This window comes from Urocampus carinirostris, chromosome 1 (assembly GCF_059441175.1).
Source record: "Urocampus carinirostris isolate Australia breed hairy pipefish chromosome 1, RoL_Ucar_1.0, whole genome shotgun sequence".
Lineage (NCBI taxonomy): Eukaryota > Metazoa > Chordata > Actinopteri > Syngnathiformes > Syngnathidae > Urocampus > Urocampus carinirostris.
The window spans coordinates 69,118,950-69,141,880 of NC_142349.1; the positions used below are offsets into that span (position 1 = coordinate 69,118,950).

General features: G+C 42.2%; 1 protein-coding gene across 1 annotated transcript in view; it reads right to left on the reverse strand.

The window, feature by feature from the left end:
• The window catches only part of LOC148376686 (uncharacterized), a 61,180-nt gene extending 38,867 nt beyond the window's left edge, over positions 1-22,313 (reverse strand). Inside the window, exon 1 of the mRNA XM_088349896.1 lies at positions 22,220-22,313. The gene's annotated coding sequence lies outside the window, so the exon portion shown is untranslated. The remainder of the gene's footprint in view (positions 1-22,219) is intronic.
• Between the last annotated feature and the right edge of the window lie 618 nt (positions 22,314-22,931).

Below are 22,931 nucleotides of genomic sequence, written 5' to 3' on the forward strand. Positions count from 1 at the left end.
CGTTTGCCCGCATCCCTGCGTCCTAGACGCATCATTTTTGCTGGGGACACATTGGGTCAAGTCAACGTGCGTCCCCGGGACGCAACTTTTTAGACACCAAATTGTCATTTTTACCCAATTACATTTTTTTTAAACAAAGATTTACCGCACTCCAAACTTTTCGTTAGGCAGATCCGCCATTGTTGTTTTGGTCTCACGGTTCGAGTTTTCGTCTGCACGCCAATCTCCGCAAACGAGATCTCGTTGTTTCGAGGTGACGTCATTGTTGTGGTGGTTGTCATCGAGGAAAGGTGCAGGCTAAGTATGCCTCCGAAAAGTTAGTATTATGTGAAAATCAACACAAAATTGGCAATTTCTTCAGTGTCAGTAATAAGTCGAAACCTAATGCAGAAAGTGATAACAACGGCAATAATTCCGGCACGTAAAAAAGGCGGAGAAGAGAAATTCTTCGGGAGATCACGAAGGCAAGGAAAACACGTGTGTCGAAGCCAACGATACGACGAAAGAAAACAAACAAAAGAATACTCCTAGCAAGGACTTTTCTGCCAAAATGGACTCAATTATATTCCTGGTTACGCTATGAGGAGGATGATAATGGATTGGACCTTGAGAAGGCATTCCAACTGTGGCGGGACAGCAAACCACAAAGAATATATGAATTGATGGAAAGGACGCCAGAAGTGGGTCAGGAGGTAAATAACCTATATTTTATGTTGAGAATATGTGTATTAATTGCCCTCATGTAGGTTTTAGATGAGGGGATGGTGTCATAATAGTCTGTAGTTTCAAATAGTATTTGATCTCTGCAGCCCTTTGAGACTCTTTGTGATTAAGGGCTATACAAATAAAAATTGACTTGACTTGACTTGACAATTCCCTTTTTTTTCCTTGATCAGAAGTGTCTGCTGAGATCCTGTAAAACTTCAATTTACTGTTTTTATATTAACTAACATTTTGTTCTCCAATTATGGCATAAAAACACACACCATGACGACAACTAGCAGCTATGGTCGCTTTCTTTTCCTCTGTCTTCTGACCAGCACAAGCATTCTTTAGCCCAGGGGTCGGGAACCTATGGCTCGCGAGCCATATATGTCTCTTTCTATGAGTAGTAGTACCTATGGCTCAGAGACCAATTTGATTGCATGCAAAATTTCTCCATCTTGTTCAGAACCGGGATTGTCTATCCTATTCAGGTACACGTAAAGCCAAACCAAAGCCAAATGCAACGGAAACACTTCGCAGTATATATAGGGCACGTTTTTCACTATAATTTACAGTCAAGGTGTCACACAAAAAAAGGGGGGGAAAAAAACTCGTTTTGGTTGTACAACGCTAAATAATCCTTTATTTAAAAGTTCACTATATAATCTGTGTTCAGTGTTCAGATACTTTATGATGAATCCACAGAACTGTAAATACGCCAAAACACCGGAAGAGAACTTAGTCATTTGATTGGGTGAGTGGGAGGGATGGGTGGAGCTATGCAAAAAGTACAAGCATTCCCTCCCATCTCTCGCCAAAGGTAAGCACATAAGGCTCCCTATTCTCAGAATGTTGTGACGTTTTTACAAAATAAATGCTTGCATCTGGTTTTGAAACCAATATGTATGAAAAAAAACCGATCTTGAGTAATTGCAAGAAAGAGACAAGTTTAAAGTGGTATGTTTGTTGATTTTGGGACAGGGGCTGTGGCATTATTCTCTTTTCATAATTTTTATCAAATCATCAAAAATAAATGTGCTGAAGACTAAGCTTTTGTCTGGGGCGCGGGTTTAGCAATTTAGTAAATTTGTCTCATAATATATGGTGTGGCTCTTTCCCAAAATAAAATTAATATTTTTTGCTTTTATGGCTCTTTGAGTCAAAAAGGTTCCCGACCCCTGCTTTAGCCTCTAGCCTAGACTGTGACTTCACACATGAGGTAGGCTATGAAAGTCTCACTTTCAAATGAGTGTCCATTTGTTTTGGTTTTTAGATGTGCCTTCTAGTTATACAGTATTATATACTTGATGATGAGTTATGTCAACATTATCTCGATGTACGATTTTTGTAGAAGATGGCATTATGATGTAACTAGTCCCTTGATTAATTTCAATGACTTTTGGATGACTCCAATACCAAATATGCTAATACAAGACAAAAGAAACTAAATATGAATAAAATGATGACTCCCAACACGTGGTAAGCTTTCTCTCCTGGCTTTGATCTCTTTGATCTCCGGCAAACCTAACATAAAATGCCACAGAAACAAAATGAAAATAAATCCAAACAGCTTGCCAACATCATTTTTGCCGTTCCATGGATTCCGTTACTCCCCAAGCCTGCACAAAATTGAGTCATTTTATTCATATTTAGTTTCTCATCTCATCTCATCTCATCAGCCGTACCGCTTATCCTTATTAGGGTCGCGGGGGGGCTGGAGCCCATCCCAGCCATCTTCGGGCAGTGGGCAGGGGACACCCTGAACTGGTTGCCAGCCAATCGCAGGGCACACAGGGACAGACAACTCATTCGCTCATTCACACCTAGGGACAATTTAGTTTCTTTTGTCTTTTAATAGCATATTTGGTATTGGAGTAATCCAAAAGTCATTGAAAGTAATCAAGTTAAAGTAAGCCTACCCAACCAAAGCAAAAAGTTCAGCGTTTTTCAATGTATGCATTAGGAGAGAAGAAAAAAAGAGAGAATTGAGTGAGAGGAGGAGCTGTGAGACAGCTGTTAAACTCAGAAAGATTAAAAAGGATGTCGGTATTCACAATCCCTCGCTCCCAGCATCCGCCATCTCTCCCTCTCTCCAGCCCGCCTGCTACGTAATCATTTCATCCCACTAAACACCGCGAGCTCTCACGCAAACTATGCTCAAAGAGAGGCCTTGAAAAAGAAAAATATCACGCTTTTTTACAGAATACAGTGGACGCTATTGATTTTCCCAATCGAGTGCATTTGAGTATTTCAAGGTTAGTTGGTTAAAATGTTATCAAACATATACTGGTATTTTCGGTATCCAGTGAGCTCTCATATGACCCGTTGACGTTTTAAGTGGATCAGATCCTTGGTAGGATTGTCCCCAGAATGTCACCGCTGTAGATGGCAATTTTTCTAAAAACGGCTGGCAAAAAAAGATTAAAAAAAAAAAAAAAAAAAAAAAAAAAAAAAAAACTATTACAGTAATCCCTCGGTTATCACGGTTAATGGGGACCAAAACCTCCCGCGAAAAGTGAAAATCCGCGAAGTGGCAACGCCCCTTCAAAAATGCTTGAAAAAAATTATCATTACTATTATTATTTTTATTATTATTTTTTTTTTATTATTTTTTTTTTTTAGACCCAGTTAATGGGGACCAAAACCACCTGCGAAAAGTGAAAGTCTGTGAAGAAGCACCTTCAAAAATGCTTAAAAAAAAAAATAATTATATATATATATATATATATATATATATATATATATATATATATATATATATATATATATATATATATATATATATATATATATATATATATATTATTATTATATTTTTTTTTTAGACCCGCAAAGCTCTGAACCCGCGAACGTGGAACCGCAAAGTAGCGAGGTCCCACTGTAAAGCTTTTGAAAAAAGAAACACAAGAAAAAAGCAAAAAAGAGTTAAAAGAAGGGAAGAAAAATAATAAAAAAGAGAAAGGAAATAAATAAAAAGCTAGAAAAAAGGAAACAAAAGAAGAAGAAAAATAAGAGGAAAAAAGAAAAAAAGAGCAAAAAAGAAGCGAAAGTGAGAAAATGTAGGAAAAAAAGGAGGAAAAAAGTTAAGACCGTTTTTTTGAGGGTCCCTTTAATCAGTATATTACAGATAATAGTGTAACATTATGTACAAAATGAGTTTTTTTTCACTTCTCATTCATCCCTCCATCCATTATCTGCACTGCTTATCCTCAGTAGGGTTGCGGGGGTGCTGGAGCTCATCATAGCTATCTTCGGGCAGTGGGCAGGGGACACTCTGAACTGGTTGCCAGCCAGTCACAGGGCACACAGGGACAGACGCTTGCTCATTCAGACCTAAGGACAATTTCGATCAGCCAATTAACCTGACATGAATGTTTTTGGAATGTGGGAGGAAATCGGAGTGCCTGGAAGAAAAACCAAGCAAGCACAGGGAGAACATGCAAACTCTCCACAGGAGGATTCAATCCCATGACCTCAGAACTGTGTCACGGACGCACTAACCACTGTGTCGCCGTCCGGCCATAATGTAACATTACGTACAAAATGATTTTTCAATTGTCATTCATCCATCATCCATTATTTGCACTGCTTATCCTCAGTAGGGTCGCGGGGGTGCTAGAGCCCATCCCAGCTATCTTCGGGCAGTAGGCAGGGCACACACAGACGGACAACTCACTCGTTCATTCACACCTAAAGACAATTCGGATCGGCCGATTAACTTGACATGCATGTTTTTGGAATGTGGGAGGAAATCGGAGTGTCCCGAGGAAACCCAAGCAAGCACAAGGAGAATATGCAAACTCTGCACAAAAGGATTCGATTCCATGACCTCAGAACTGTGCGGCGGACGCGCTAACCACTCATCTACCGTGCCGCCTTCAATTCTCGTTATTTTACTGAATTGAATTTTTCAACCTACTGTGAACTTATAACTCATTTATAATTAATTATACTGAGCAACCTTAAAGGTGCAGTGCGTCATACAAGGTGTCCTTAAGAGGTTGAAAGCAGGATATTTCTCTGTTAAGTATGTGTTCACAATGCGAGTTTAAATATATGTTTTTTGTCCATCCCGTTCGTGTTTACTGTTTTTCGTAAGTCGAATGGTCGTAAGTAGGGGAGCGTCTGTCGACTTACAGTAACCTATGAAATGAAATGAAATGAAATGATTTGCATTTATATAGCGCTTTTCAAGTCAATGACTTCCCAAAGCGCTTTACAATGTGCTCCACATTTCCCAATAGCGGCCTTGCAGCCATGTAAGGCGCTAACCTGCTTATTGGGGGTATCAGGGGTTCAGTGTCTTACCCAAGGACACTTCGACATGTAACACGGACGAGCCGGGATTCGGACTGGGATCCCTTGATCCCAAGACGAGCGCTCTACCTCCTGAGCTACTGCCGCCCCAATAGGAACCAGTGTTCTCGTTTGCCCGCATCCCTGCGTCCTAGACGCATTATTTTTACTGGGCACACATCGTGTCAAATCAACGTGCGTCCCCGAGACGCGACTTTTTTGACACAAAATTGTCATTATCATTTTTTAACAAAGATTAAACGCACTCCAAACTTTTCGTCAGGCAGATCCACCATTGTTGTTTTGGTCTCGCAGTTCGAGTTTTCGTCTGGACGCCGATCTCGAGTTCGAGTCGTGTAGTGAAAGTCCGTCTCTTTTTAGAAAACCGGCTTTTTCGGCTCAACTCATTAAAGAGCCGGCTCTCAAACGGCTCACTTGCTTTGATGCATTATATTACGAATGATGATGTTGTATAAAGAAGTTAAGAAAAAAAGGAAGTATAAAAGGAGAAAATGAATTAATAATTTGAATAAGAAAATGTATTAATCTACTTAATTATATTTGCATGTATTTTTTCCTTCTACAGTGAACGTCCAAGCGACTTCATTTTTGAACTTGTTTTTATAATAAACCTCATTCATGTCGAGCAACTCAGTGTCTCACAACAAAATGTTCATTAACAATATATATGATATAAGGAAACACATGTACAATATAACATGTTAAACTACATAAATAAACATGTTTGAAAAAATATATATATTTTGTAAGGGAAAATGCGACAGTTTGTAAGGGCATGGAGCATGGAGACTAAATTTTGGGGAGCCATAGATCTCTGTTGGGACCCATAGATTTTTGAGCATGAGAATCCCCGGGACCCATCACTTTTCACAGGTCAAATGAAAACCGAGGAACACTCTGAGTTGACAAGTAAAAACAACTTCTACACATTTTTCAAGCATTGGAAAATATTCGCTTGTGTCATGTATTCCCTCCTACTGAAAGTATGTCAAAATAAAATATATCTCATCTCATTAGCCGTACCGCTTATCCTCATTAGGGTCGCGGGGGGGGGCTGGAGCCCATCCCAGCCATCTCCGGGCAGTGGGCAGGGGACACCCTGAACTGGTTGCCAGCCAATCGCAGGGCACACAGGGACAGACAATTCACTCTCTCAGTCATTCACACCTAGGGACAATTTGGACCGGCCAATTCACCTGAAATGCATGTTTTTGGAACGTGGGAGGAAACCGGAGTGCCCGGAGGAAACCCACGCAAGCACGGGGAGAACATACAAACTCCACACAGGAAGTCTGGAGCTGGATTTGAACCCACGACAGGTTCCCATGACATGAACTGTGCCGCACAAGCGCTAACCACTGCGCCGCCGTGCTGCAAAATAAAATATATATTTTATTCAATTTGTAAACAAAAAAGTGCCAGGGAACCAGCGCTCTAAGTGCCGCATGCAGCTCCTGAGCCGCGGGTTGCCGACCCCGGGGCAAAGTGATGAGTCATTGTACAGTGACGTAACGGCGATGAATGAAGAGGTTGGTGGCTCGGAGGAGGAAGTGAATTCCGTTCTGCTTTCATAGGATTACATTCGCAGGAAAAGCATTAAAGAGTCCCATCGCTAATGCTGCTGATGGACCAGGTTCATTTGGGTTTATGCTGGATAACTGAATGCCTTCCAGTGTTCATTTTACCTGTGAAAAGTCATGGGTCCCGGGGACTCGCATGCTCAAAAATCTATGGGTCCCAACAGAGATCTATGGCTCCCCAAAATGGAGTGTTATCGAGGTTGACATTGTAAATCGGCGACAAATATATAATACAAATCTATATATTCATTCAGTTTTAATCATCACAGTTATCACTTCAAGATTTTTCAGTTCACAACAATATTGTACATTATACAAAATAATATTGCTGAAATATTAGTCTATATAATCTCATCTCATCTCATCAGCCGTACCGCTTATCCTCATTAGGGTCGCAGGGGGGGCTGGAGCCCATCCCAGCCATCTCCGGGCAGTGGGCAGGGGACACCCTGAACTGGTTGCCAGCCAATCGCAGGGCACACAGAGACAGACAACTCGCTCGCTCATTCACACCTAGGGACAATTTGGACCGGCCAATTCACCTGAAATGCATGTTTTTGGAATGTGGGAGGAAACCGGAGTGCCCGGAGGAAACCCACACAAGCACGGGGAGAACATACAAACTCCGCACAGGAAGTCTGGAGCTGGATTTGAACCCACGACAGGTTCCCATGACATGAACTGTGCCGCACAAGCGCTAACCACCGCGCCGCCGTGCTGCCCAGTCTATATAATCATGCAGTTTTAATCATCACAGTTAATTGATAATACAAAGCAAGTTATCACTTCAGATTTTTCAGTTCATTTATTCTTCGAGGTTTGCTGTCCCGCCACAGTTGTAATGCTTTCTCAAGATCCAATCCGATATTATCTTCCTCATAGCGTAACCAGGAATATAACTTCCATCCATTTTGGCAGAAAAGTGCTTTTCATGCTAGGAGTTTTCGTTTGTTTATTTTCAGGGATCAGAATGGAGATTTTCATTTTCAGCTGAAATAGCCAGGGTCCAGGAATAAAGCAGGGCGGAGCGCCACCCAACATCCACCCCCCCACACACCCCCCGCCCCCCACCCAAGCTCCTGGGTTTTAGGCAATTTATTTGTCCAAAACCAGGCTTATATTTATCATTTAAGTAACATTTTTAGAAGATTAAAATAATTTGCCCACATAACTGATTTTTTTGTAAATACTGCAAGATAAGTTCAAATGCAGTTCAGTCCCTGCAGCTTGAGCAACAATGCGGCCAATTTTTCTAACGGCCGCCAGGGTGCGCCAGAGCAATAAAGGAAAGAGTGAGACAGTCGGATTTTGAATTTGTTTGCTACGCAAGAGAAAAAGTGAAAAAGTCGGAATGCCTTTGGGGTTCAAAAACCGCGGAAAATTCTGATCCCTGTATTTTCTTTCGTCGAATCGTTCGCTTGAACACACGTGTTTTCCTTGCCTCCGCTATCTTTCAAATAATTTCCATACCTTTCAACCTCCAGGGCTCCATGCCCTTACAAAATGTTGTACTTTCCCTTACAAATTAATCTTACACCATGTTTTTTTCAAATTATTAATTCATTTTCTGCATCAAATTATTGTTGGTAATATACCGATTAAAGGGATAACCACAAAACTGTCTTTTTTTTATTTTCTTCTTTTATACTTCAGTTTTTTCTTAACTTCTTTATACAACATAATTCGTGATATCAATCATCAAAGCAAGTGAGCCGTTGGAGAGCCGGCTCTTTTTAATGAGTTGAGCCAAAAAAGCCGGTTCTCTAAAAAGAGACAGACTTCCTTTCACTACACAACTCGAACTCGTTGGCCGAGATCGGCGTGCAGACGAAAACTCGAACCACGAGATCAAAACAACAATGGCGGATCTGCCTGAAGAAAAGTTTGAAGTGCAGTAAATCTTTGTTGAAAAAAAGTAATCGGGTAATAATGATAATTTTGTGGCAAAAAGGTTGCGTCCCGGTGACGCACGTTGATTTGAGACTATGCGTCCCCAGCAAAAAAGATGCGTCTAGGATGCGGGGACACGGGCAAACGAGAACACTGGCCTTCATTCGAGGAGAAGTATTTAAAGTTAAGATTGTAGGGGTCAAAAAACTCTTATTTAGAAAAGAATAAAACAGACATTAATAGACGTACACTGCTGTTCAAAATAATAGCAGTGCAATGTGACTAAGAAGAATATTTTTAGTGTATTTTTTAGTGTTACATGCCAGTAGCTGCAGTAGATTCTCAGAAAACAAACAAGACCTTGGATTCATAACAGGCACGCTTCGAAGGCTGTGCAATTGGTTTAACCTGGCACCATTCTGTCACTTGCTCCCTAATTGCCCTCACCTGCGCTCACTCTTTCAGCCCCAGCTGCCACTCGTTCCCGAATGATCCCTCTCCCTATTTAAGCACTTCTCTAGCTCATTGTCAGTCCGTCAGCGAACCTCAGCGCATGCAAGCTAAGCACTTTTGACTCTGGCTCCTGTTTTCATCCAGACTTGTTCCTGTATCCTGCGTGATTCAGTCCCCTGTTTCCTGTATCGATCCCTGACCACGCTTCGTTCGCCCGTCCCGGCTACCCGACTTGTTTTGATTTCTGACTACGCTTCGTTCTCCTGTCTAGGCTACCCGACTTGTTCCGATTAACGTTCCATTCTCCTGTCCCTGCTACCCGACTTGTTCCGATGCAAGACCACGCGTCGTTCTCCTGTCCCGGCTACCCGACTTGTTCCGATCTCCGACCACGATTCGTTCTCCTGTCCCTGCTACCCGACTTGTTCCGATCCAGGCTCCGTTCTCCTGTCCTGGTTACCCGACTTGTTCCGATCCAAGACCGCGCGTCGTTCTCGTGTCCCTGCTACCCGACTTGTTCCGATCCACGCTCTGTTCTCCTGTCCCGGCTACCCGACTTGTTCCAATCCATGCTCTGTTCTCCTGTCTCGGCTACCCGACTTGTTCCGATCCATGCTCTGTTCTCCTGTCCCGGCTACCCGACTTGTTCCGATCCATGCTCTGTTCTCCTGTCCCGGCTACCCGACTTGTTCCGATCCATGCTCTGTTCTCCTGTCCCGGCTACCCGCTCTGCCCACCGACCCCGCCTGTCCGCCTCACCTCCTGTCACCGGACGCGAGGGCTTCCTGTTCCACCTGCCCAGCGAGCACCAGATCGCCGTTTTTTTTCCTCTCTCCCTGATGTCCCCGATCCCTTAATAAAGTGATATGCGAAACGTTACGCATTTGGGTCCACCGTGTGTTCCGGTCATGACACAGCCTGATTTCCTCACTTGACTGCATCTCACTAAACCATAGGTGGCAAAAAGGCGGCCAGCAAGCCGGGTCAGGCTCGCCAAGGGTTTTAATCCGGCCCGCGAGACAACACTGAGAGAAGCACAGGAAAAAAATGAGCTGCAATTTATAAAATATGTCCACTTGATGTCAAGGCACCACTCGCAAAGCAACTAAAGTAGTATCTCTCTCACTCTCGCTCTCTTTTTTCCCTTTCTCCCCATCACTCGCTCTGACTCTTTCTCCCTACCCTATTCTCTCTCTTTCTTGCTCTTTCTCCCTTTCTTGCACTCTCTCTCCAACTCCCTGTCTTTCTTTCTTTCTCTCTCTCTTTCTTTTTATATTTGTTCCTCACCAGTCTCTCTTTCCCTCATTTTTTATTACACTATGTCTCTTTCTCTGTCTCTTTTCTCTTTCTTGCTCTATTTCGCTCTTTCGTTCTCTTTATCTCTTTCTTTCTATCATTTTCACTCTACTTTTCTCTCTTTCTCAAGCTCATTTCTTCTCTTTCTCACTCTTTTCTACTTTTTGCTCACTTTTACTCTCTCTTTCTCACTCAATTTTCTCTCTCGTGGTCACCTTTTCTCTCTCTTTCTCTCTCTCTCTCTCTCTCTCTCTCTGCCTTTTACTCTTCTCGCTTTCTTTTGACCCCTCTCTTTATTTCACTTTCTTTCTCCCTTTTTTTTTGTCTTTCTTTTTTCCTGTCTTTTTTTATCTTTCTCGTTCTATTGTGTTTTCTCCATTTCGTTACCTCTTCCTCCATTTTTTCTGTCGCTTACCCTCCCTCTCGCTCACCCTTACTCTGTTTCCCTTGTTTCCTTTATTTTTATCTCTCTCTTTCCTTTTAAGTCTTTCTATTTATATTTCTCCCTGTCTCTTTCTTTTTCTTTTTTCTTTTAACCTAATAGTCCGGCCCTTGTGAGATTTTTTTCCGAGCATGTAGCCCCCAGATAAAATGAGTTTGTCACCACTGCAGTAGACCCATTTTCTGTAATGGTTTGGCCAGGGGATGGAGGTCATCTTATACTCTGGAGCGACTTAAGACTGAAATCATCAACACAATATTATCAGTATATCATTGCACAGGTTCTTTTCACACTACTATGCAAGAGAGCTCTCGTTTTTGGTCGCACAACACCACGCACCGACATTTAGTGGTCGGAAATTGCACACTCTCCCATTAGTTCCAGTGTTTTCGTTTGCCCGCGTCCCTGCGTCCTAGACGCATTAGTTTTGCTGGGGACGCATCGTGTCAAATCAACGTGTGTCCCCGGGACACAACTTTTTTGACACGAAATTGTCATTATCGTTTTTTAACAAAGATTTACCGCACTCCAAACTTTTCGTCAGGCAGATCCGCCATTGTTGTTTTGGTCTCGCGGTTCGAGTTTTCGTCCGCACGCCGATCACCAGTTCGAGTTGTGTAGTGAAAGTTCGTTTCTTTTTAGAGAACCGGCTTTTTCGGCTCAACTCATTAAAGAGAGCCGGCTCTCAAACGGCTCACTTGCTTTGATGCATTATATTACGAATGGTTATGTTGTATAAAGAAGTTAAGAAAAAAGGGAAGTATAAAAGGAGAAAATTAAAAAAGACATGTTTGTGGTGATCCCTTTTAATCAGTATATTACCAACAATAATTTAATGCAGAAAATGAATTCATAATTTGAATAAGAAAATGTTTTTTTCTACTTGATTATATTTGCATGTATTTTTTCCTCTACAGTGAACGTCCAAGAAGACTTCATTTTTAAACTTTTTTATAATAAACCTCATTCATGTCGAGCAACTCAGTGTCTCATAACAAACTGTTCATTAACAATATATATCATGTAAGGAAACACATGTACAAAAAGACAGTTAGACAGAAAGAGGGATAAATAGAGAAAGAGAGTTAGAGAGAAAGATAGATAGATAGATAGATAGATAGATAGATAGATAGATAGATAGATAGATAGATAGATAGATAGATAGATAGATAGATAGATAGATAGATAGATAGATAGATAGATAGATAGATAGATAGATAGATAGATAGATAGATAGATAGATAGATAGATAGATAGATAGATAGATAGATAGATACTTTATTCATCCCCTTAGGGAAATTCACACTTCCAGCAGTATCTTTGTGTTGAAAAATAAAATAACAAAATAAAGAAAAAAAAACAATATAACGTTTTGCTATAGAGTATTTAAAGAGTGCTACGGAAAAACACACTGTAATAAAAATGGGGTAATATGCAAATGTGGTGGTGGGGTTTCATGTGGGCTTTTACTCCCCCGGGTGGAGTTAAAGAGCCTCACGGCATGAGAAAGAAATGATCTTCTCATTCTGTCCGACATTATAAACAACAAACGGAGATACAAGTACAAAGATGACACGAAAACTTTTCCCCTTCTTAAATTTGGCGCATGGATGCGTTCATCAAAATAGTGCGTGTCTGTCCAGGCCTTTGGTGACTCAGCTTCTGTCAATGTGTCCTTGACAGGCAAAAACTCTGACCGACACGCAAACACGCACACAATTTTTCTTTTTCCAGTACCTTCCAAGGAAGAAATCCATTATTGTTGACCTTGATTACTAAAATAAAGTCGCTATCTTGCTGCTAACATATACTTTGTGCTATTTTTAACTGTTTTTATCTATGATTTATGTGTATTATTTATTATTGAAACATCCATTGCAGTCTGGTCATCCTGGAAGGGGGATGACCTCATGTGCGGTCCCTTCTCAAGGTTTCTTTATTTTCCTTAAGTTGAGGTTTTTGAGTTTTTCCTTGCCCTCATGTAGGTTTTAGATCAGGGGATGTGTAATAATAGTCTGTGGTCTGTCCAGACTTTTGAGACTCCTTGTGGTTAAGGGCGTCACAAATAAACATGACTTGACTTGAGGTTTTTGAGTTTTTCCTTTCCCTCATGTAGGTTTTAGATCAGGGGATGGTGTGATAATAGTCTGTGGTTTGCAATAGTCTGTGGTCTGTGCAGGTCTTTGAGACTCTTTGTGATTAAGGGCTATACCAATAAAAATGACTTGACTAAGCTTTTTGAGTTATTCCTTGCTCTCATGTAGGTTTTAGATCAGGGGATGGTGTCATAATAGTCTGTGGTTTGCAAAAATCTGTGGTCTGTGTAGCCCTTTGATATTCTTTGTGATTAAGGGCGTCTGTCACAGACCATGAACGGAGACAGGACCCAATTGCATTCGTTTTAGTCAGTTTTTATAAAGAAGGAGAACAGGACTCCACAATCCGATGAAAAGCAGGAACGTGGAAGTGGCACTTCCGTGTCAAGCGAACGTAGTCGTTAACAGCGAGATCAATGGCCGGGGCGGAGGAGCAAAGACATAAACGGGTTCAGAAAAAAGGTCGGTAACAGATATCAGACAGAAAACAGGGCAGGATAGAGTCGGAGAGTCACAAATGCTTGCCTAGCTGGGAGCATAGGTTCGCAGACGATCCGACGGGTTCTTTCAGAAAGCCAGGAGTTTAAAAAGAGTCCAACAGCCAATCAGGGTCCGTGGCTGTTGTAGCCAACGGGGCAGCCGCAGGTGCCTCACATCAGTAACCATGACAGCGTCGCAAAACACATGACTTGACTTGATTTACCATCTTTTAGTGTGAATGGGCTGCTGTAAACTGACATGAATTCTGCCATTCTGCTTCAACGCTTGCTTACATCACGCTTGTTTACAAACCCGGAAAGGGTTCTATAGGTGTTTGGTAATAATTGAGTTCTACGGAAGACAAAAAGAAATAAAGTCCTGTATGGATAAAAACAAAAAAATGAGACAAATATGGACTTATTTTAATATTATTGATTGCTCTGAAGAAGAGTGCATTCATATTTAATTCAACTGTTGATCTTAATATTTTAATTTATATATTATCTTTCGCATTTCCAGGGATTTGTGTTGTTGTTTGACTTTAAATTTGTTCAGTGTGTAAAAAGCTAAATGTCAGGACCAGAACGGTGACAGGACCCACTTGCGTGCGTTTCTCTTAGTTTTATTAAAAAGAAGGGAAAGGATTGTACACACGATCCGGAGATCGCTGGTCGCGGGGACCAGGTTGCTCGGACACGGAAGTGGTATTTCCGTGGCGAGCGATAGCGGTGTCGAGAGCGGAAAAAACTAGGTCAGTAGCCGGGAAAGGAGAGCAAAAATCGTGGTCGAGATCAGAAAAAGGGGTCAAAACCGGGAAACAGACGGCAGCCAGAACAGGAGAGAGTCAGGGTCGAAAAGCTTGCCTAGCGCAAACTGAGGTTCACAGACGGACTGACAACAGGTGACAGAAAGACGGGGGTTTGAATAGTGACAGGGAGCCAATCAGAGTCCGAGTCAGTTGGTGCCAAAGGAGCGGGCACAGGTAACTCGCATCAGTAATCATGACACTAAAATTGTTTTGTATTTTACAATTTATTTTTTTGTAGATCTGTTAAAGCGTATACTAAACATTGAGGATTATTTTATCACGTAGTTCATAAAAATGAATATGTATGTGTACTTAACAATTTGGTGCATCAAGTTTTATCATTATTCACAATATAGCCTTAAAAACTAAAAATAAAATCGGAGAAGCAGAAAGAGCTCTCCTGACAAAGCCAAGCCAAAAAAGCTGGTTTTCTAAAAAGAGCTGTCCTCTTTGGTGCAACCGGTAAGGAGCAGCGAAGCTTCACATAACAATGCCATCATGACAAGCCACCAGAGCAGGCATGTTGGCGTCATTTTCACACACTTTTCTCCAAAAAAATCCTTCATTAATTGAGTGGTCTATAGAGGCAGACTGGCAAGAAACATGGCAATGGCAACAATTTCAAGCATTTTCGAGCTCTTCACTTAAAACTCAAGTATTTTCCTGACCTTGAAAACACAACAATTTCAAGCACCCGTAGGAACCATGTTCCACCTGTCAACGGACTGTCATTTAAAGCAGTAGTCGGCAACCACTGTTATCACTGTTATTGTGATCAATGTTATTAAAGGGCCAGGCCACAACAATATTGTCAGACATTGAAATAAACACAAATAAACAAAGGTCAATGTGTGGGAATAAAACGCTACATCAGTCTTATTCAATTTGGCTAATGACCGAATCATTATTTTAGAACATGTCGGCCTTTGTGAATTGTTTGTGGATTCTAAAAATGGTTTGCTATGTCATCCTCACGTCATCAAATGCGGTCAATGAGAGAATGCATTAACAAAATGTCAACCGGGAGTTTTTTTTAAACCTTCCATCTTTGAGACAAACAGATGAAGCAAAGTTCAACAATCAGCCGCCATTATTCAACTCAAATCAATGTATTTCTATGAGGGGGGTACAGTCAGTGCTGTCACAGCAAAGCGTACAACAAACGACCAATTTACAGCACTTGATAATCCCAAGTGGTCTCAAATCCAAGTACTAACCAGGCCCGACCCTGATTAGCTTCCTGAAAACAAATGTTCTAAGGGTGGTAAGATAAGACTGTAAACACGTTCAGAAATGCAAAATGAAGCCTAAAATGTACAGATTTCATAATAAATACCTTTAAGGAGTCTTACAAGTCTGAGGATCTGTTGTTTTAGTGTCTACTCTACTTTGAATAGTCTCAAATAAGCCTGGATTGTGTAAAAGCTGACCGTGTCACGGTTGCCATGGCACCCAATTGGCCCTGCCCGTGTGACACGGTTGCCATGGCGCCCAATTGGCCCCGCCCCTGTGGCGCCAGCTGCAGCTTGTTGACAGGTTGGCTCCCAGTCAGTATTTAAACTCCTGGGTCCTGTCAGTCCGACGGGACCCCGAGGCATTCCCAAGCCAGCCGAGAGACATAGTCTCTCCAACGTGTCCTGGGTCGCCCCCGGAGCCTCCTGCCGGTGGGACATGCCCGGAACACCTCCCGAGGGAGGCATCCAGGAGGCATCCTTATCAGGTGCCCGAGCCACTTCAACTGGCAGTGGCTCTACACAGAGTCCCTCCGGATGACAGAGCTTCTTACCTTATCTCTAAGGGAGAACCCAGCCGCCCTGCGGAGGAATAATAGGTCAAATCCTGTATGTAATTTATATAACACTCAATCCATCTGTTCTTGGCTCGGCCCCTCTGTCAAATTTCAGAACTCATTGTGGCCCTCGAGTCAAAACGTTTGCCGACCCCTGGGCTATACAAATAAACATGACTTGACTTATTCACCCTGCTACTATTGACTGCTGCTATTGTCTAAGGAGAATAGTACATCAGTTTGATCGCATCCCCGTGTTACTACCTGTCCCTGCCTGATACACTACCGGACTGGATAAAGGGACACATTTCCTGTTAAAGCAACCATTTAAAACACACAAAGGTTCCTTTGTCCTGGATAAACGATAGAGCTACTCTTCTTTTTATTCGCTGGCCACAAACATGACCGGGACTATATGGATGACAAGCGTTGATAGTGGGCTGTGCCAGCTGTACTCTATGACCCCGAGACTGACTGCCTGCCCGCTTGCAGGGGTAATCTGAGAGGGATTGAGTATAATCTCACCAATCCCTGCAGCGCAAACGATATATCATCATGTCAAGACATATATTTGTTTTGTAGACTGTCGTCTTTCAGCCTAAAAGCAAAACAAAACGATTGCACCAACCTTAGATGTTTTTTAATGGCTTATTGTGTCACAAGCCAGAAACTGAGACAGGACCCGATAGCGTTCGTTTTTATATAGCGCTTTTCAAGTCAATGAAGACCTCCCAAAGCGTTTTACAATGTGCTTCACACTTACCCATTCACACACACACTCATACACCAATAGGGAGTCAGCCATGCAAGGCGCCTACCTGGTTATTGGGGGCATTAGGGATTCAGTGTCTTGCCCAAGGACACTTCGACATATATTATTGAGAAAGAGAGCAGCGCTTGCTTCCACGATCCGATGATCGTCGGTCACGGGTGGCTGATGGCAGGAACGCGGAAGTGGCACTTCCGTGTCGAGCGAGGGTAGTCGTAAGTAGCGGGAAAACAGGTCGATGGCCGGGACGGAGGAGCAAGGGCAGTAACGAGTCCAGAAAAGAGGAGGCAACAGGTATCAGGCAGGAAACAGGGCAAAACAGGTCGATATCCGGGACAGAGGGGCGAGGCAGAAACGGGTCAAGAAACATGTCGGCAACAGGTATCAGGCAGGAAGAGACAGGGCAGGAGAAGGTCGGATAGTACTGAAAGCATAGGTATGCAGACAGTCTGACAGCTTCCTCTTGGAGGACGGGGATTTAAAAAGAGTCTGGGAGCCAATCAGCGACCAGGGCTGTTGGCGCCAACGGGTCAGTCGCAGGTGCCCCGAATCAGCAATCATGACATATTGATCAACATTCCTCAAACCCATTTTGAAATATGTCTTGTATTTCTCACTGTTCACTCAATAATGGCTGTAAAAAAGCCTTGTCCAAAGTCTGGCACAGGAGCCAGTTACAACCCTTTGTCAAATTTGTCATAAAATTATTAATATTTGGCCCGCCAGTAATGTAGACCGCAGTATAAGAAACATTTGGCCACCTTACCCTTGGCTCTTTGAGAATTATAGCCCACCTCATTTCTGACAGGGCTGGAGTAAATAAAAAAAGGAAAGTTGACTGTGAGTGCTGCCACTTCAAGGACAATGGAAATTGGAGTAGTTGTTCACCAAAATCCAACTGTGTCTGCCATATTTGCCGAGAGACTGTGGCTGTTTTCAAAGAATACAATATCAAGAGGCACTGCCGGACGAAACATGCTCACGACGACAAGCTAACTGGAAACGAATGCTGTGAAAAGGTGAAGCAATTGGAAGCTGTTTTAAAGGCACAGCATGTCATGATTACTGATGTGACTCAGCTGTGCCAGCTCATTTGGCGCCAATCCCTGCGGGTTCTGATCGGCTCCCTGTCACTATTTGAACCCTGTCCTGTCAATCCCGTGTTGTCAATCTGTCTGCGAATCTACTGCATGAATATACGTGTATACTAGGCAAAACTTTTCCGACCCTGACTCCTGCCTGTCCTGTTTTTGCTCCCGTTTGTCTCCGGCTACGACCTGTTTGGATCCTGACCACGTCTGCAGTCCCGTCCCGGCTTACGACTCCTTTTTGTTCCCGACTACGTCTACTCTCCCGTTCTGGCTTACGACTCGTTTCCGACCCCTACCACGTCTTGCTCTCCGAGTCCCGGCTACCGACCAGTTTTCCGCCCGTGACACCGCCATCGCTCGCTATGGAAGATCCACTTCCGTGTTCGGATCACAATCCGAGTACAAAAGCAACTTGCTTCCCGCGCCCAGCAAACACCGGATCGTGGGCGCAGCCCTTCCTCTCTCTTTCAATAAAATTTGTGGCAAACGTCACGCAAGTGGGTCCTGTATCCGTTCCAGTCCTGAAAGGTTGGTATAAGTATGTTTAAGGCTTGTATAAGGAACCTGTATTGTTCTGTACTGAAAAATGAACATTTAATAAAAAAATATCCTCTATAAAAGTAAATAAAGTCAAGTTTAACCTACTTTTGGAAGTTGAGCTTCAAGAGTTAGGCGACTTACTCCTCCGTTGTCAAAAGTGGCAGAGAAAAAGCGATCCAACCATTTTCTCAACTGCATCAAGCTTTCTGTTTCCACTTTAATTTCAAAAGAAACGGTTCGCCATTTCTTTACACTTTACACCAAACATATTGAATTGATGCACGAGATATTAAACTATAAAAAGGTCAAAGTTCTTAGCGCACTGGAGATACAGTATCCAGTAGTATGTTTACACACGAACTAGGAAGTAGAAGCGGATTTCTTCTTTGGTGTGGATGCTGGGTGACATCTCACAGCGCCACATGCTGGTAGTGGTGGAAAGAAGCATTACAGTAATGTCCTCTACTTAGATAAAGGTGCACACAATACAAAATCTGTTTTACAATGTCCGAAAATTTCATTTAATTTCATTTGATATTTTTTGATATCCCAAAAAATATTCGTATCACCCGTTTTTCGTAAGTTGAAAGGTCGTAAGTAGGGAGCGTCTGTATTGTGATTTTTGTGAAGAACTATTGTAACTCTGCTACTACAAATGCTGGCAGTGTGGGCTGACTCATTTAACATGAGTCTAAATCTGATTTGAATTTCTGAACACGGCTCCTAATAATAGAAGTCAATGAACGCAGTGGTTAGCGCGTGTGTGGCACAATTCTGAGGTCATGAGATCAAACCTTCCTGTGCTGAGTTTGCATGTTCTCCCCATGCTTGCGTGAGTTTCCTCCCGCATTCCAAAAACATGCACGTCAGGTTAATTGTACGGTCCAAATTGTTCCTAGGTGTGAATGAGCTAGTGAGTGGTCTGTCTCTGTGCCCTGCGACTGTCTGGCAACCAGTTCAGGGTGTCCCCTGCCCACTGCCCGAAGATAGCTGGGATGGGCTCCAGCACCCCCGCGTCCCTACTGAGGATAAGCGGTGCAGATAATGGATGGATTGAATGAACGTGTGCGCAACCAAATTTGTAATAATTCGTGTTAAAGCATAATGTATTTGAAAACGGTATATAAAAAACTGCATTTTTCATTAATTTTGAAAAACATCCAACATCCATCGACAAAAAGATGCTCTTGCTTACATTCAAGTTATTAGAACAAAAAGTACTTTACAGTAATGTCTGCACCAGCCTAAACAAGCATCATCTCCAAACAGAAGAGCAGCTTCAGCGACAGACTGCTGTCACGGTCTTGTCATTTCTTCCTCATGCCATGAGGCTCTTTAACTCCACCCGGGGGAGTAAAAGCCCACATTAAACCCCACCCCCACATTTCCAGATTACCTTATTTTTATTACAGTGTGTATTTTACGTATATTATAGAGTATTTAAATAGGGCTACGTAAAATACACACTGTTGATATAGAGTCTATATCAACACGTTATATTGGGTATTTTTGTATTCTATATCTTTTATTTTATTATTTTAATTTTCAACACAAGGATACTGCTGGAAGTGTGAATTTCACCACCTGTCAACCTGTACGTTTTTGCTGTACAAAGTACCTTTATTATGCATTTTAAGACGAGTACCACGTACAAGAAAATCTGTACCGAAAAACGCAAATTTGTCAATTATGGGTACCATCCGGTACACAACGACTATGACGAAACAGCAAATCAATCAAGTGAAACGAGTTTGCCGCGGTAGCCTCTATCTCGTTATCGTTTTTTTTTTTTTTCGTTGCAAAGGAAGCGAGCAGTTTGATGCTACTGTGCGCATGCATCTGCCGCCTCGGATTTCATGTGGTAGTTATGTAGTGAAAGGAAGTCCCACTCTTTTTAGAGAACCGGCTTTTTCGGCTCAATTCATTAAAGAGAGCCGGCTCTCAAACGGCTCACTTGCTTCGATGTATTATATTACGAATCATTATTGTTGTATAAAGAAGTTAAAAAAAGGAAGTATAAAAGGAGAAAATGAAAAAGACAGGTTTGCGGTTATCCCTTTAATCCAGGGGTGTCAAACTCATTTTAACCCGGGGGCCACACGAGAGAACAAACATTCTCTCGGGGGCCGAACTAGTAGATTAGAGAGAACGAAAAAAAAAAGAAAAGGAAATAAGAAAAAGAGAGGGAGAGAAAAGTAGAAAGGGTAGGACAAAGAAGGAGAAAGGGAGAAAGAGAGAGGGAGGGAGAAAAGAAAGAGAGAGAGAGATCATGAGAAAAAAAATAGATAAAAAGAGAAATAGTGAGAGAGAGGGAAAGAGAGAGAATGAAATTCAGAGAGAAATAGAAAGAGAGAAAGAGACAAGGAAAGAAAAGAGAATGAGAGAAAGAGAAAAGGGGAAAGCAATAGAGAGAGAGAGAAAGGGAAGAGAGAGTGAAATAAGGTCAAAATACAGAGACAAAGAGGAACAAAGAAAGAGAAAAAGAGAGACAGAGAGAGTGAAAGAGAGAGAGATAAAGAGTGGAAAGAAGACAGAGAGAGAGAGAGAGAGAGAGAGAGAGAGAGAGAGAGAGAGAGAGAGAGAGAGAGAGAGAGAGAGAGAGAGAGAGAGAGAGAGAGAGAGAGAGAGAGAGAGAGAGAGAAATACAAGTACAGCGTTTGTGAGAGGCACCTGGCTTTGGCAACATCAAGTGGATGTATTTCAACCTGCAGCTCGTTTTTCTCTTGCACTTCTCTGAGCGTTGACTCGCGGGCCGGATCTAATCCCTTAGCGGGCCTGATCTGGCCCGCGGGCCGCCCGTTTGACACCCCTGCTTTAATCAGTATATTACCAACAATAATTATTGCAGAAAAAGAATGAATAATTTGAATAAGAAAATGTATTATTCTACTTCATTATAATTTTTTCCTTCGATTGTGAACGTCCAAGCGACTTCATTTTTGAACTTTTTTTATATTAAACCTTATTCATGTTGATAAACTCAGGATCTCACCACAAAATGTTAATCAACGAAACACATGTACAATATAACATGTTAAACTACATAAATAAACACGTTTGAAAAATATATACAGTGTAAGATTATTTGGTATTTTGTAAGGGAAAATACAACATTTTGTAAGGGCATGGAGCTGTGGAGGTTGACAGGTATGGAATTTCCCTACAGGGATGAATAAAGTATCTATCTATCTATTTATCTATCAATCGATGAATTGGACATTGATTCAAAGTGCAATTTTTAAAAAAAAAGCCAGGCCAGAAAAGGGATACAGCTCTAGCCACAAACAAAATAATATGAAGGCCTACTAATCCTCACCGAGAGGACACGGGATATGGGTCCATGCCTTTGTGTGTTTTGAAGAGCATCGTTGTATAATAACAAGCTCTCATTCTGTCCCTCAACCTTCACTTCATACATAAACAGTAAGATTTTTTTCTCCATTACATATTTAAACAAGTATTTTTACCCTATAATATTATTGGAAAAATCCTTCGTTGGGTCTCCCCAGTTTTGCTTCAAAAGTCAACATATACACCTCGTTTATATGCCATTTTGCATGATATTACCCTAGCTGATGTGCACGAAGATGAAAAAAATGACAACCCCCACGGCCTGCGTGAGGCATCGCAATTGCGGCATCACTGTAACAAAGAGGAACGAATTCTGGGATCTCTGCAGGAGACAGGCAGCACCCCCACTACACGCCCACCACGCTATCATTGGGAAAGAAGCCTTTAACTGTGCTACAATGACACAGAGATGCGTTGAGCTATAAATAGGCCGCATCCATTGTGGTAAAGCTCCATCCCTGCGTACTGTGTTGCCATCTATACAAGCCGCATTTCATCACTCCTATCCGATGATGGTGCAGAGCGATGCAACAAAACAAGGTTATTTTCAGCACGCGAGGACGAAAAATGACGGCCTAGCTGATGATAAATGGAAGGAATATAATCACTCACGGTGCAGGTGTGTCTTGTATTCTCCTAGCGCGTGAGTGGTAGCCAGTCAGGGTTAAAATATCTCTCCACCTTTCTCTGATCGGAGGAAAAAAAAAGAGAAACCTGGTGCCAGGATTCAGAAGTCAGCCCCGCCCACTGTAGCCGTTTCAACCAATCACAAGCGGAGGAGAGAAAATCCATTCAAATCTGCAGGCTTTTGGGTGGATGATGTTGCGTTTAAAGCTATCGAAAAAAATGCGATTTACGAAAAAATGGATAGGGTTTTTGCAAGCAAGAAACTTTTTGAAATATGCTCAACTGAATAGATATTGATAAAAAATATATATTTTCAAAACAAGACCAGTGGATGAAACGCATTTTAAAAGTGACGGAAAGTCAATTTTTACCGGGACGGTGTGTAATCCATCCGTTATTTGCACCGCTTATTCTCAGTAGGGTCGCGGGGTTGCTGGAGCCCATCCACGCTGTCTTCAAGCGGTGGTTAGGGGACACCCTGAATTGGTTGCCAGCCAGTCCCAGGGCACTCAGAGACAAACAATTCGCTCGCTTATTCACACCTAGGGACAATTTAGACCGGCCAATTAACCTGACATGCAATATTGTATTTTAATTTTGATTCAAAAATAATATTAATGGGTCAAGAAATTTGTACTTCCTTTCTATAGTGGAACCCGTAACTATGGCCAGCGCCTTGTTTGTCTGGCGTCTTGCT